Below are 15326 nucleotides of genomic sequence, written 5' to 3' on the forward strand. Positions count from 1 at the left end.
GCAAAACAGAGCAAAACAGAACAAAACAGAAGGTATACAAAACCTATCAGAACATCACAGAACCACCAACAAACATCATGATCTTCCAAAACACAATCATTATCATCTAAAACACTCTCAAACCACTTCTAAATCAATCAATCATCTCATAAAATCAACCATTCAGCTCTCAAAAACAACAAAAATCAGCCAAAAAACAAGTCATTTCAACACTCAACATATCCCCACACTTAATAAGGAAGCGTCCTCGCGACCCAGGAAAAAGGGAATACAAGGGCATTGAAAAGCGCAACTTTGATCTTCAATAGCTTTTCACAAAGAATCCATTCACCACGACCCCAACTTATAACCTGCTTCTAAGATAAACATACGAAGAAAGGAAAACTCTTTATTCATTAACACCGCTTATCAAACTAAAAATCACAATAAATTTGTAAAGGATATAAGAGTTTGCTTCTTCTTCATCAGCATCAGCTTCAACTCTCCAACCACGACCCCATCACCACAATTCTCCAAAACGTAGCTCGTACACGAAATCCAATAGGAAACCACCACATTCGTTTGACATAAATGAACTCACAACACAAACACTAATACACAACACAACCATCTGAATGACTCCTTCAAAAAAAAAAGAGAGTTTTGTATTAAAAAACTTTCACCATACATTGGAAAGGTTTCAATGAAGATGATCCCTCTTAAAAGATTGATGTTGTCGGAAACGATCCATAGATAAGGATTCATCTACAAAGTTTTTAGGAGGATTTTGAAAAAATTGAAGACAACACATCCTTTCCAACAGGACCAGGTATCTGCTAGGCAAACAGAGGGCATGAAAATACAGTATCTCCAGCTGTTGGGAATCAATGCTAACATTGACATTCATGCACAACTTTGGAATAGGCTTGGAATCATTATGAGAGTGCCTATGCATATACGCCAGGTACCAAGCAAAGTGAGCAGTTAATCTCACTGAGGGATCTGCAGACTATGAATACTGCTGAGCAAAATGAACATAATTCTGATAAGCTTGACTGGAAGCTGTACATTCTCCTGGAATTACTGGCCAATTAATCTGCGGTCCTGTAAGGCAATCATCCGAACTCCATCCCCTTCTTCTAGAAATCTGATTATCAAACCCGTCACAGTCACTAACCAACTGAGGTGGTTGAGATATGGAAGTGTTAGGAGAGGGTAGTGGAATAAGGGAAAGTGGATGAAGGGAAGGATAGGAAAAATCATAAAAGGAAGAAAAGGTTAAAGAAGGAGTGGCAGAAATTTGTAAGGAATCACTAAGGAACGGTGTTAACTGATAAATAGGAAATGTGGAGGGTACATTAATGGGTGGAGAAGAACAGGGTGGAGAAGGGGAAAATACCCTATCCTCAATAAAGGAACAGTAAGTGAAAATAGGAATTTGAGGGAAAGATGAAGGTTGGAAAAGAAGGGGTAAAATAATGGTGGAATTAGATTGACAAAGGGAAAAATATATAGCAGAGCGGTGAGCCATTTGTTGGTAATAGAGGAGGGTAGGAACATAAAGTCCTAAGAGAGATCGTCGATGATAGCCATCAAAGAAGGTAGCATCAAATGGATTATGTTTGGAAAGATAGGTTAAGAGATCCATCCTCAGTTGGTTAGTACTCTCGGCAAAGGTAGGAGCGGTGTTTTGTCTTTGATTTAGGACCACCGAATCAATCATGGGATGCCACGAATTATCCTGACAATCAGCTACTTTGGAGGAGTAACTTTGGAACATGTCAGCTATGTGCAACTCCAAATGATTGACATACAAAACAGCCTGTAAGACCACATCCCCCACATACCATGCCATATCTACCTTATCTGGAATTAACAAGTCTCCTCGTAGATACATGTATGACATCAACATGGTATCTGGTGTGACAGAATCTTCAAAGACCATTCTGACTACCTCTGTCAACAACTCAGCAGACCAAGCCCCACTCCAGCCATCCTCTGGAAAAGGTAAATCCATCGTGGAAAGCTTCGTATAGAGGGCAGAAAGTAGCCTATCTCTGAAGAGCAGCCAAGTCCTCCTGTGAAAGAGAAGGAATCAATGGAACATTAGGGCTTGGAGGAACAGAGCGGGACTTTGCAAACTGATCTTGCAACTGCTGGATTTGGGAGGCTTGGTTGGCCACTGTGTCATTAGCCATCTGTAAAGCTGAAAGCTTGTCATCTAAGATAGCGTGGAACTCCATCGCTTCCCGGGACATCCTCTCCTTCTCTGCTGAAAGGCTAGTAACCTGTGACTAAGCCTCGAGTAACTGGATCTTCAATGAAGAAATCTCATTGCTTTGGGTGGCAACCAGTTGGGTTTGCTATTCCATTTGCTTAAATAAATCTACCAAGGTATCCTTAACAGAAGCTAACTCAGATATTGCCTTATGCAACTGGTCCTTAGACTGCATGAGCTCTTCATAAAAGGACGCGTACAGCTGTTGAACACAGGCTATCACTGACAATTCAATGGAGCTTTGAATATCCTTGCAGAGGAAAGGAATGGCATCTCCTGCAACTAGATTGTTCAGGGAGGGAACTGAGATCTCCAACGATCCTTCTCGATGTGCTCTGAACAGGTTATTACAAGTGAGATACCCAGGGAGATCACTGCCAGAGGTAGCAGGGATAGGCACTGAGGGAAGTACAGAAGGGGCTTTATCCGCTACCCGCTTCAAGCGTTTGCGCTGTATGACCAGGGGAGGCGGAGAATCATCATCCTCTATGTCAATGGGTTCTGACTCTTCTGAAGGTGGAGGAGGAGGTACTGGATCTGATGGAGGAGGTGGAGGCACAGTCTTCTGTAAACCTGAATAGGTCAAGAAGGCAGACAAATATGATCCATATGTGACATTGGTAACATTACCCCTGGTGACTTTAACGAAATGCTGATCCATTTTAGTAAGGAGGTAAGTGCTCCAATCAATAGCAACTCCTTTCAACACCATCCTGGAAGCTGTAAAAAGCTCTTTGGACAAATAGTGGGATGGCGTTTTGGCAGGCATAAACCTGTCCTGAAGGAACTGACAGATCGTCTTCCATACGGGATCAGTGATCATAGAAAAGGAAACTCCTGAAGAGTTTATCACCTTCTTAACATCGAGGATTTCCCTTGTCTGCTTTTGCAACAGTTTGAGAATCTCTTCATTAGAGAAGAGCTGACGAGTGGTCACAAAAGGTTCACCTTTGAAGGGAAGAGACAGAGCCTTTCCTAAGCCTCGAGATGTCAAAGTCATAGACATGCCCTGGACTACGCCTGTCTTCTTGCTGTAAGAGGCCAGGAACTCATCACATAACGACGGATCCTCAGGAAGCAATGGAAAAGGAGTGGCCACAAAAGCAGCAAGTCCCGCCTTCGTGAGAGGCTCAAAAGTAAGTAGGGAAGAGTAATCCCTACTAACTAGTGGGACGTACTGGATAGGGGGAGGAGCATGAGAAGGCGCCATTCAGATGGTTACACACACACACAAACACATACAATCAAAGAGAATGCCTGCAAAGCAACAGACAAAAAAAACCAAGGATAAGAGAACAACCAAAACAATAAAACGTGACATGACCAACTAACCCCAAGCAAACCACATCCTAGAAAAAAAATTTGACATGACCTGAAGACAAATGCGACCGAAAGCTTCATGCGATGCATCAGACAAATATCCAGAACCCCGTATCAGGCAATAAAAGAAAAAAAACTGCATACCGTACCCGTAACCGTAACTAAGACAGGAAACCAAAATAAGACCACATCCGACACATATCATGACTACATCTGTGATAAACCAAGACTGGACTAGGAAAATAACTCTAATGACTGCGCATACCCATCCCACGAAACAGTGCATGAAAAAGGGAAATTAAGTGCAGTGAGGAGGGAATTAATTTAATGAAGGGTTGATTTTAATCAATTATTAAGAATGGGTGAATTTTTATTAGGTGATAAACCTTAGCAAGAAAATGGCAGTTCCTTATTATAAATTAAATTACCAATTATTAGGTGAAGCGGTGCAGTTATTCGATTCTCGGACTTCGATACCTGACTGGGTCTCTAAATGCAATTCATTGATTACAAATTAAGGTGATGTGGAGCGCTTTTTTGCCAGCGCGTGCTCATGTGACAGCTGGTTCATTTTAATTAAAAATTAAAGTGCCTCTGTAGTGCACGTAGCGCGTGCTAAGTGAACGGCGGGTTTATTTTAATTAAAAAGAATGTGTGTGTAGCGCGAATGCACGTGGAAACTGTGGGTGAATAAAGAGTTCATTTTAACAATTAATTTGTGATTAAGGGGGAAATGAAAATAAATAAAACACATAAAATAAATACCTGGAAGGGGTGTGTATGTAATGCAGAAATGCGCACGGAAGAGTCTCCCAAAAGAAGTGAATCCAGTAAAGGAAAAGTAAAGACCACTGACGAAACAACAAAGACATCACCTTAGTGGATGGGTTAATTTGGTTTTTGTTGGTTTTTTATTTTGATTTTGATTTTTATGTTTATTTTTTATTTTTTATATTTTTTTGTTGTGTTAAGTTGTGATTATTTATGGTTGAATAAATGGAAAATGAGCAAGGGAGGTGAGGGGAATTTTTGAGAATTGTTTAGAATTTGTTTAGAATTTTGTACTATTTTTAAATGAATTTTCTACATTTATTGGGAATTGGGGGTTAAATGAGGAAATATGTAATTTTCAGAAATTTTAGGGTGAGTAATTTCCAGTGGACAAATGCCCAAAAATTGGCAAAAAAGCAAAGGGAATTTTTAGAAATTTTTCTGAATTTGTTTGATGGAAAAATTAATTTAGAAATTAATTAAATCACATAAATCATGTTAATCAAATAAGTCAGTTAGAAAGAAGTCAGTTAAGTCTGGTTAGTGTGGGTAAGTCATGTTAGTCGAACTAATCAAGTCAGGGTAGGTTAGTCAGGTTACGTTAGTAAACTAGGTTAGTCAGGGTAGTAAACTAAATTAGGTCTGTGGGGACTAACCTAAGGGGGGTTAGTGGAACTAGGCTACAGTTAGTTTAACTAGGGTAAGGTTAGTGGAACTAACTTAGGGTTAGAGTAACCTAACTAGGGTTAGTAAACTAGGGTTGGGGTTTAGGGTTAGTAACTAGGGTTAGTAAACTAACCTGACTATGGTTAGTGAGAACTAACCTAGCTAGGGTTAGGGTAGGGGTAGCTAACTAGGGTTAGGTGGTTAGTGGGAGGGGTTAGGTTAGTGGGAGGGTTAACTAACTAAGGTTAGTGTCAGTTAACTAGGTTAGGGTTAATTTTTAACTTAAGTTAAGTCAATGGGGAACCTAACTGAACTTAGGTTAGTATTAATGAAACCAAGGTTAGGAACTAACCTAGGTGTGGTTAGAGGAGGAGGAGGTGGTGGGAGGTGGGTGGTGGGGAAGGAGGAGAGGCGGAGAAGAGGACGGTGGCGGCGGCGTCGACTAGAGGCTGGAGGGCGGGCGCGGCGGGCAGAGGTTGGAGGGCGGGCACGGCGGGCAGAGGCTAGAGGGCGGGTGCGGCGGGCGCGGCGTGCGAACGGGCAGTCGACCGAGGCGGCGGCGATCTGCGGGCCACAGGTGGCCAGGGCAGGGGACGGGGGAGGCGCTGTAGGCTGACCGTGGAGGGAGTTCCTGGTGCTGCTGCGAGGGAGGGAACGGCAGGCGGGCGGCGATCTGCGGCTGGAGGGCGGGCGCCAGCGACAACCGCCAGGCGACTGACGGGGCAGGCGGCCTGGGGCTACGACGGCGGCGGCCTGCGCTGCGACGGCGGCGGCCTGCACTGGAGGGAGAGGAAGGAGGGGAAGGAGAGGGGAGGAAGGAGGAGAAAATGAGGAAGAAAGAAGGAGGAGGAGAGAGGAGATGAAGATGAGGAGGGAAGTGGAGATGGAGGGAGGGGAAGAACGCAGAGGGAGAGGGAGACGGTTGGGGGGCGGGGAGAGAGAAAGGGCGGGTAGGGGGGAGATAGGGGAGGGTGGACATGGGGGGAGGATGGGCAAGGACAAGGGGGGTGGGCGGGCAGGGGTAGGGGAGGATGGACATGGGCAAGGGGTTGGGGTGGGCAGGGTGGTTGGACAGGGGCCAAGGGGTTGGGTTGGGTCAAGAGGGGGCGTATCCTTGTCCCACGCACGTGCGCGGGGCGGGGTTAAAAAATTTACCGTGACGGGATTGAAATGGCACCGGGATGACGGTAGGGGTTATGCGGACACGACCGGGGCGCGTTGGGACGCGTAAAATCGAAAAAGGGCGCGTTCACGCACAAAACGGGCGCGCGAATACACGTAAAAATAAAAAAAATTAATAACACAAAATTCGGACGTCAAAACGAAATAGCGTAAAAACAAAAAGTGGGCAGGACGGCAGGCGGAAGAGAAGAAAAATATACGACGGAGATTCCGGGAGGGGTAAAGGGCGGTCATGTGCAAAAAACACAAAAAATGAATAAAAAACGCAATTAAAAATTAATAGCGGGAAATCCGTGCATCGGAATGAGGTGCAGAAAAAGGGAAAACTGTACAAAAAGATGTGCCCGACAATCCTATCACATCAAAACATAATTCCGACGGAGATAAGACGCGTTCACATGGGAAAAACCCAAAAAAAAACCCAAAAATGGGATCGGAAATTAATATCGGACAAACCGTTCACCGGAATGACATGCAGTATGAAGGAAAAATGTCCGCAGGAAGGAGTGGCACAGGGTTATCATGTTAAACCGCAGTTCCGGTGGAAATAGGAGGGGTTCACATGTAAAAAAACTCCAAAAATACTCCCAAAAACATATTTAAAAATTAATAATAAAAAATCCAGAAGTCGAAAGAGGGTGGAGGAAAAAGGAAAAAGGTGGAGGAAGACACAGGGGACACGGCTGGCAGATCAAATTGGAATTCTGATGCAAACAGGGCAGGTTCATATGGAAAAATGTAAAAAATATGCACGAAAAAGTCGTGAAAACCCAAAAAATTAATAATGGACAAACCGTGTCGCAGGAAATTTGTCGATGATGAGGGATACTACACTCAACTCACAATCACTCAAACGAAATGAAAGAACAGTCACTCGACCCATGACTAATATCACTCGAGGAAAAAGGATTGAAACCCATATCTCATACCCGGTTGAGGAATCGACAAGGGGGAATGGTGCAGAAGGAGTATGCCAAGGTGCACAGTTGATGGTGTATTAGTGCGTCCAACCTATCTGGCATAAGTGCAAGGAGGAAGGCAAGGGAGCCTTATGGTGCAGTGTACAGAACAGGGTGACGTGTCTTGTGATGACGGCAAAGACCCATCCCGTGGGTGCACAGGGAAACTGAAACATACCTGACTCCAAGTGTCGTAACGTCCCTCAATCTCACCTCTCGGTAAGGGATTGAAGAAACTCCAGTCAAACTCAACCCACCCTCTGTCTCACTCTCTGTTGATAGATACAGGAGGGCAGCCTTTTCCTGAAACCCATTGATATAATCCTCACAGTCACTTGTGCAAAGGTTGTATGCCTTGTGCGCATTTGATGGTGCAATTGTGCATCCTGCCCTGTGCCGGCATACGGTGCGAGAAGGAAGGCCAGGGAGCCTTATGGTGCAGTGCACAGAAACAAATTGTGCTTTGTGCTTTGAGAGGCCCATCCCGTGCGTGCAACACTTCATTCACACTTCTCACCTCTCATTTGATTTGAAGGGAAAAGACTGGTCTCTCGCCCCACCCTCTGTCTCACTCGTTGTTGATAGATACAGAGGGCAACCATACTCACTTCCCCATGCGGTTAGGATGAAAGCTCACGTCACTCTATTGTTTGTCAATGAAGATCGCATCATCAATTGTTAAAGAGGCGTACCCAGGGAGGTAGCCATCACATCGAATATTGTATTGGACAGGAACATGTCGTCTGCTGGAGGACAGGTAGTCACTTTGCAAAGAGACCCAGGACACAGCGTACCAAGGGAGGCAGCTTCGGAATTGGATCCTAGGGATATCAATTAATGAATCCACTTCCTGGAATGCTGGGTGTTACCACCTTTTTCACAGCCAGCTTCTCGCCCAAGGGTGTTTATCACCTTTTCTTGGAACGAGGCCTGCTATGACAGGGAATTTCTTCCTTTACTCTCATAACAGATTTGCTTTTTTTTTCTTTTTCTTTTTCTTGTTTTCTCCTATTCCCGAGGGTGTTTCCACCTTTTCTCGAAGAATAGGTCGGCATGACAGGGACTTAAGTCCTTTTCTCCCATGACCGATATGTATTGTTTTTTTTTTTCAAATTGAGCAAGGGAATGGTAGAAAGACCATGTATCAAGACCAACCTCGCCACTGTCGCTGGTGGAAAATAGAGGATAAGAGATCAAGGCTGGAAGGGGGGTTTGAGGAGATAGAGGGTTGCGTCCACTTCATCAGGAGTGATTGAAGAACGACTATCAGAAGTAACATCATAAGAAGTACAATGCCGCGGCAATGAGGAAAAGGATCAAGTGTCCGTAATTGTCAAGATCCCCAAGGAGGAAAGTACTTCTTCAGGCGATATCCATTGATCAGAAAGGAATCATCAGAGGCATCAATGGTCTGCACTTGGACAGAGCCATTAGGGTTGACGGCAAGTACCTTATAGGGGCCCATCCACCGCTGTTGAAGCTTTCCAGGAAACTTGCCAAATCATGAATCATAGGCTAGAACCAAATCACCTTCTTTGAACTCCTTGTGCTTGATGAAGCTATCATGGTAAGCCTTACGTCGAGCTTGCGTGGCTTCCATGCACTGTAGAGCCATCCTACGAATTTCGTCCAAACATTCCAAATGCAGGAGACGGCGTTGCAGTGAATCATCATCCCCCAAACGCTCTTTGATAGCCACTCTCAAAGAGGGTAGTTCCAATTCAACAAGAAAAACAGCTTCTGTTCCATACACCAGCTGGAAGGGTGTCTGTCCTGTTGCTGCTTTATGGGAGGTTCTGTATGCCCAGAGGGCCTCTGTAAGTCGATCGTCCCAATCATGACGATGTGCGGAAATTGTTCTTGTCAGAATCAAGCAGAGGATGCGATTGGTGACTTCGACTTGGCCATTGGCTCTGGGATAATAAAGAGTGGACTTGCGATGGCGGATCTTATACAACTCTGTCAACTCTTCCATGACTTTGTTGAGGAAATGAGTGCCTCTATCACTTACCAGCTCTAAGGGACTGCCAAAACGGGTGATGATATTCTCGTACATGAACAGGGCCACGCTGTTACCATCGTCCCGCTTTAGAGCTTTAGCTTCACACCACTTTGTGACATAATCCATACATACGAGGATGTATCTATTCTGTTTCCTTCTAGTGGGAGGGTCGATCGGACCAACGAAGTCAATGCCCCACTTCTCAAACGGCTTCAACGGAAGGATAGGTTGTAGTGGCATGGCACTTGTCTTCGTGGGTTTCCCCATTCTTTGACAAGCATCACATCTTTTACAGTAATCATAGGAATCTTTGTGAATGGTAGGCCACCAATATCCTGCTAGCAGAGCCTTCCTGGCTGTAGCTTCTCCTGCAAAGTGACCTCCACATGGCTCGTCATGGCAAGCCTTCAGAACAATCCCAATCTCTTCTCCTGTAACACATCTTCTGAGCACTTCATCTTTGCCTTTCTTGTACAATGCACCGCCTAGCAGGGTGTAGGGGGCTGATTCTAGCATAAGCTTCTTCCTTTCCCGACTAGGAATACGAGGAGGGTACTGTTGGGTTGCCAGCAGATTAGCAATGTCTGCATACCAGGGAGTTACAGTTTCTACCAAGAATAACGAAGCATCAAGGAGGTCTGGATCATCTTGCTCCTCATCTGCAGTTTGTGGGATACGCGACAGATGATCAGCCAGAACATGGGAACGACCAGGCTTAGTAATCACCTCGAAGTCGAACTCCTGAAATAGAAGGAGCCATCTCATCATTCGTCCTTTCACATCCGCTTTGTTCATTAGGAAGGACAGGGCCTCATGATCCACATAAAATTTAAAGTGGGTAGATAGGAGGTAATGGCGAAACTTCTCTAGGGCCAACACCATTGCCAAGCACTCCAGCTCGGTCACTGTATAGTTCCGTTCCCTATCAGTGACTTTTCGGCTTGCATAATAGATCGGTTGATCCAGCTTCGAGGAGCCCTTCTGGCAAAGGATAGTACCTAAACCTTCAATTGATGCATCAGTGTGTACATGGAACTCTTTCGTCCAATCAGGAGGTTGCAGAATGGGTGCCTCTATCAAACACTGCTTCAGAGTGTGGAAGGCTTTGTCACATTCTTTTGTCCAAGTAAACTCTGCATCTTTCCACAGAAGCTTGTGCAAGGAAGTTGCCTTTATCGCAAAATGGGCTATAAACCTTCTGTAGTAACCCACATGGCCTAGGAAACCCCTCAACTATTTGAGGTTGGTGGGTGCTGCCAGAGCTGCGATCTTTTCGATCTTTGCAGGGTCTATTGATATCCCTTGTGTAGAGACAATGTGGCCCAACAAAACTCCAGAAGAGACCCCAAAGATGCATTTGTCGGGGTTGAGGGAAATCCCATACTCCCGGCATCGGTCAAAGCATTGTTCCAGGTGTTCCTAGTGTTCACGGATCAAGCTATAGACACAGAAGTCATCCAAATATACCTCAATGAAGTCGTGTAGATGATTTTGAAATGTGGCCATCATGACTCGTTGGAAAGTAGCAGGGGCATTGCAGAGTCCAAACGGCATCACCTGGTAAGCGTAGGTCCCCCATTCTGTGGTGAAGGTTGTTTTGGATTGGTCTTCTTCTGCAATCTGCACTTGATTGTATCCACTGAATCCATCCAGAAGGGAATAAAGCTCATGTCCTGCCACTGTGTCCAACAGTTGGTCTGTGAAAGGGATAGGAAAGTGATCCTTCTTTGTCTTGGAATTAAGCTTTCGGAAATCCACACATATGCGCAATTTTCCATTCTTCTTGGGTACAACCACAATGGGTGAAACCCATTCACTATTTGCCACTGGATAGATGAACTCGGCTTCCAGAAGCTTCAGCAGCTCCGCTTTCACCAATGTGGAATAATTTGGGTTCATTCGCCTCTGTCGTTGCCGTACTGGCTTGGCATCAAGCTCCAAGTCAATATGATGTTGACATATTGTGGGATCAATCCCCTTTAGGTCTTTGTAAGACCACGCAAGCACGTCCAAATTTTCTTTCAACAAGTTGTACAAGGTTGACAACTCCTCTTTTGGGAGGCTGCTACCCACCTTCAAGTGGCGTTCAGTGCCTTTTGCATCCACAAAGGTTAACTGCCTTTCACCTTCTACTTCACGGATGAAGGTCCCGCGGACTGCTTCTGGGTATAGATCCGACTCCTTCAAGGGAGTGGTGTCCTCTTCTGATGTCCCACTAGAACCAACTTCTTCTTTCAGTGGAGACTTAGGTTGCTCCTTAAGATGTTGAAATGGGATTAGAGCTGTTTCGGGTTTGGTTTCAAAACTAATTACCTCTTGGCTTGAAGACTCCTCTTCTGAAGATGACACATCCAGGAACGTCACATAACAGGGACCCTCTGATGCCTGTTGGGTGAGTTGGATTGGTGCTTGTTGGCACGGTGCATCATCATCATCTTTCTTCGGCAAGGGTGGGTTAGGACGGCATGAGCCACTGCTGAAAGACGGCTTGCTCTTCTTAATCCATCCCTTATAAAGGTTTTGCATATGAGAAGATCCATTTACCAGACCAAATGGTACCATCACCATTCTGTCCCAGAGCATGAGCTCATCTGCTTCTGATGCTTCTGGAACTTCTTCCTCAAATGTATCCTCTTCAGGTGGGATAGATTCTTCTGGCTCACTTTCATAATCTTCTTCGTCCATATCATATCCATCCTCTTCTGTTTCTGTCTCTGTCTCTGCTTCTGCTTCTGCTTCTGCTTCTGCTTCTGTTTCTCCTTCTGCTTTTGCTTCTGTAGGAGTTCTGTAATAGAAGAACAGATTCTCTATTTCCTCTCCTGTCTCTATCTCTGTTTCTGCTATGGCCATGTAACAGGGAGAGCAGTACATCCATGCTTCTATCTCACTATCAGAAGTGATTTCAGAAGTCATGCCCGGTTCAGGCAGGAAGTATTCACCCATTGATAATGGCTTTGCATCTTTTGGAAGTCGACCTACAGTATCCACTGTTAAGGAATGTGCCACTGTTTTCTTGGGAAGGATCTGTTTGACAGCATCTTCGTCTGCTGATGTTCCATCTATAGCCTCATTAGGGGAGTCGGAAGATAATTCCAAGGAGGTGGATCCATGTCCTTTTTGTTGTGGCACTTCCTCCTCTTCTGTCTCCTGGACCTCTGGTCCTGTCTCTATAACTGTCTTTGTAACTCTTTGTGGCACTGTAGTGCTCTGTACGGCACTGTTAGGCTCTGTTCTGTTCTGTTCTTCTGGTGGAAGATTAAACTTCACTGTTCTAACAGGAGGGCTATTTTCTTTCTGGATAGATGGTTCCTTCTGCTTTGCACGCGTGATGGCAGCAACTTCCAATTCCACTAAATTGGAGGTAGGCTCTTGACTATCAGTAGCACTGTTTTTCATTGGGGCTGGGCTTGGACAGTCTTTTGCAGTGTGGCCTTCTCCTTTGCATCGACTGCATAAGGGCTTGTAATCCACTGACCTTCGAGGATTTGGACAATTTGGTGAAATGTGTCCCTTTTCTCCGCATCTGTAACATTCCACTTCTGATCTCTGACCACCGCCAGACTGTCTTCCTCTGTAACTTTGAGAGGGAAATCTTCTGGGTCCGAAATTAGGACCAAACTCTCTAGGCTTGGGTCCAATATCTTGTGTTGTCATTTTGGATTCCAGCAAGTTAAATCTTGCGTCTTCTTCCTTCCTTCTCCTATCATGCATCTCCTTCAGAGAGCAAATGTCCTCTGTATGGTTCTTCCGCAAACAGTAGGAACAGAAGGCCCTAGGAGTAGTTGGTTTTCGTGTATATTCAGTGGCTAAATGGCCTGCTTGATGACACTTACCACACCAAGTATTTGACCGCATCACATCGCTTCCTGCTCCTACAACGTTGGATATGCTCGCTGTGTTCACTTTCAGCGTCTGTAGTTGTTATGTAATCACATCCATCAACTCCTTTTTGATGTTTGCAACTGAGTTGGATAAATAATCCTTCAAGCTTTCTCCTCCTGAGGCACTGGCAGGAGGGTTTTGAGGAGTCTCTGTAATTACTGCATAAACGGGTTGGGCTGGTACAGAGGGGTCTCTGTTCTGGTTCTGATTTAGAGCTCCTGTTTGAACTGTTGGCTGTTGACTCCAGTTGGTAGGGTTCCACTGTTGCTGCTGATTTGTCATTCAGGAAATTGGTTGGGACCATTGTTGTTGTGGTTGAGCCATCATTTGAGGCAGGGATTGTGGCCACTGTGGATTTGGTACACTATACTGTGATATCGGGGGCATCTGTTGGTAAGGGTAGGGAACAGTCCCTGGAACTGCATTTGGTGGGTATATCATTCCTAGCATCAGAGGAGATAGGACTTCTCTTCCTGAATTCATCGCCAATCTAGCTTCCACTTCATCGTACAGCCTTGCACCTTCTGTTGCAGCTTGCAGGGTGGCTGGTCTTTGCAGCTCCACAAACTTACGGACTTCTGGTTGTAATCCTCTGAGAAACACCCCCTTCTGAATGCCATCATCTAGATTATGGTTAGTCCATCTCTTCAGGATGGATTCCATTCGTGAGACATAAGCTTCCACTCTTTCTCCAGAAGATTGACTTAGGTTCATAAATTCCTCTCTCATCCGCTCTTCAAAACCTTCACGCCTGAATTTAGTGAGGAAGGCCAACTTCAGGTCGTCCCATGTGCCAAAAGTTCTTGCTGCTTGTCTCTCATACCACTGAAACGCCGTGCCCTTGAAAGTGGCGGGGAATATCGCTAACCAATGCTCAGGGGTTCTGGCATTGTTAGCCACACTCGCTACCATAAACTCTGCTACATGAAGATCGGGGTCTTCATTGTACTCTCCCTTAAAAACTGGCAATGGGACTACATTCGCTGGCCTGTCATCAATATTTCCAGGACGGATCTGGCTTGGAAGTGGACCTCCAGCAGGAGGAGGAAGGGCTTGATGTGCCATTGGGACTTCTGTAAAGAGTTCCGCAAGGGCATCAAAGGCGGCTTCTGCTACGAGCTTGCTCTCGGCTCTGATTCTTGCTTTCTCTCTTCTCACGTACCTCTGGACTCGTTCTAATGCTTGCCTCTTTATTGCGTCATTCATCAGGGGTGTGGCTCCACTATATTGTTAGTGCTCCTCAGAGGGTTAACAGAAGGCTTCAGTCTCTGGAGGACTCTCTTGCCAACATTTCTTCTACTTCTTTCTTTTCTACGTCCCTGAATTCTGCTTTCATGCCACTGCACAGAGGAAGGTATTCGGTTCTGAAGGTGTCAAAATGCATACGTCTGAGCATTGTGGTAGTGCCATCATCATAGTAATGCCAACTTCTGATGGTTTCAATAGTGTATGTTGTGAAAAACACTCTATCTACCAACTTCCAGTGGGTTGCTAATTGAACAAACAGAAGATTATCAGTGCACCAAGCATCCCATGTATCTTGCTGTTGAGCATCCACGAACAAATTCCAACTCTTTTCCTTCTTATCTTTGTGAACCTCTACAGACCAAGACTCCTGAAGCTTCTTCACAATCTCCCACTTGATGTTGTCTGGAAACTTCTCAATGAATGCCAAATCTTCCATGGATGTTCATTCTCTCTGTTTCTACTCTTCAGTTTGTTCCCAAACAGTTTGCCACCAAGATGCAAGTTTTTGCTGCTTCAATAGGAAGAGGAAACTGTCCACCACATAGAGCATGCATCATGATGGTGATGTGTTTCCGCCATTATGGGATGAACTTTTTGTGGAAAGTGGCTTTGATTATGAGAAATTCCAACTCTTCAGTGGAAGAAGGAATTTTACAAACATCCATTGAATTCTTCTCTTCTTGGCAATGCCATTTCCTTCATTTTCAGCCTCTTCTGGTGCTTGTTGATGGCAAGTTTCCCCGGCTGCGCACCAAAAACATGGAGCCCCGAGAGGAACACCAAGGAAAAGGAAATTCTCTTGCAAGAAAATCTATCTTGTAACATCAACAAGCTTGTTTATCATGTTTCATATGATCACAATGAAGAAAAGAACACCAGGCACAACAAATCTTCATGCAACATCATGCAGACCTCCCACGGATTTAATAGAATCAACCATATTCTTCAATATCTTCATAAAATCCATCTATAGAACAAAGAAAGCAAAGAAATACACCATCTTTGAATGGAAATACATCACATAGTATTCATCTTCAAT

Source organism: Lygodium microphyllum, chromosome 19 (assembly GCF_053477565.2).
Source record: "Lygodium microphyllum isolate KBCC chromosome 19, Lygodium_microphyllum_v1.1.10, whole genome shotgun sequence".
Lineage (NCBI taxonomy): Eukaryota > Viridiplantae > Streptophyta > Polypodiopsida > Schizaeales > Lygodiaceae > Lygodium > Lygodium microphyllum.